Raw genomic sequence first — 1805 nt, 5'->3', positions numbered from 1 at the left:
GAATCACCATTCTGTACTACAAATTATATTTTTATACATTTCGTAGATCTTGTACATAGGTACAATACAAATTACATATTGATAATTATTTATTGTTTACAATAATATATTATAATATACCTACAATAAACATATCATTTTAGTTATTGTTGAATATCGCATTTGATATTAGAGCTACAGATATCATATTTTGACACAAAAAAATATGCGTCATTTACCAACATGTAAAACCTCAAAATTGAATTTTTTCACATATCAGCTTTTGGCTCTCAACCACATTTAATATCTCTTAATATACTAAGCATTAAATATACGTAATATATAATACTATACATACGCCACAGTGACTTCGAGCATCGAACTTAACCCCGTATCCACGAATACAACTACATACTCAGGTAAATTAATTGTAATATGTCATGAAATATTTTTATATAAAAATTTTTATAAGATATGAAATATAATAAAGTAGTAGAATAATTATATACGTACTCTTTAAACTATAATGGAATAAAATCACTTATCAACGTTAAATAAAATCAGAACGCGTAAATACATATTATGCTCCATCCATAATATAGGTACAATGATATTTTATTACGTAAACAAATATTATAATTTATTATACCCTTTAACACGTGCACTATAAATTATAATAGTAGAAGGTTTCGTCGTGGCACCTCACTTAGAAAGTTAGAAAGACCATAATATTTGACTGGGTCATCGACTTCTCTGTCCATATAATATTATTACTTAGATTATCACCTTATCACCTTACCCTTTTCTTTTTCTATAATTTTTACTTTTCCATTACCCTTTATCATTTCGTATTTTTAATATACTTCAGCAAAACTGAGGCCGTGTCTAGGCGGCACAGTTTTGACTTAGTCAACTTGACTTGATTTTCTCTAGTAATCAGTATTTTTCTAAGTTCGCACGAGTGAGTCCGACGGTCTGGACAGCCCCGTGCCCCTAGGTCAAAATTAGCACCCCCTAAAAAATCGTTTAAAAATTTGAAAAAAAAAGTTTATCAAATTACAATTATAACACAAGAGTAATTTTTGAAACATAACATTTGGTTATTTATAATTTTGAATTACGTATTGGATGTGTTGATTTTAATTTAGTAGAAATAAGGATGCCGAAGCGGCCTAGTTATTTTAAATAGTCTGTGCTATATATATCTGTATGGTATATTTTAATCCGTAGGTACCTAACACATTAATATAATCTTGTATTAGGTACTCGAGGGACGGAAATATTCTCGTCATAATGACGTTTGGTATACGGGCGATACGCCGATACGCCACAACAAACACAACACAGTCTACTAGGATACTAAGATTTATAATAAATGGTCTTAGGTTGTAACACAGAACACTACATTTACGTATTACGTATGGTGTGTTAGAGGCGTTTCTTATATTATTATTGCTAATAATAATATATTAATCGATAATGAATCGTCAATTGTATGTTTATTACGACTTACGGGTGTTAATTAATCGATTTTAATCATGTTTTCAATTTTTAATTTTAAAAACAAAATTAAACAAAATACATCAACACAAAAAAATAATTTGGACGAGACTACTGAAACTCACAGTGATGAATAAAAAGCAAAGAAAATATGTAACCAAGAACAGAACGATGGATATAATGATGATGATGAAAAAATTCAACTAAAAAATAATGTTTAAACATATAAATAAATATAATATATTATTATTAACAAAAAATTAAAATTAATCAAAAAAATTAATTTTAAGTGACTTTTTGTCTGGGTCCACATCAAGTACCTATGA

Source organism: Acyrthosiphon pisum, unplaced genomic scaffold (assembly GCF_005508785.2).
Source record: "Acyrthosiphon pisum isolate AL4f unplaced genomic scaffold, pea_aphid_22Mar2018_4r6ur Scaffold_20930;HRSCAF=22562, whole genome shotgun sequence".
Classification (NCBI taxonomy): domain Eukaryota; kingdom Metazoa; phylum Arthropoda; class Insecta; order Hemiptera; family Aphididae; genus Acyrthosiphon; species Acyrthosiphon pisum.
Note: the sequence above shows the minus strand (reverse complement) of the source record.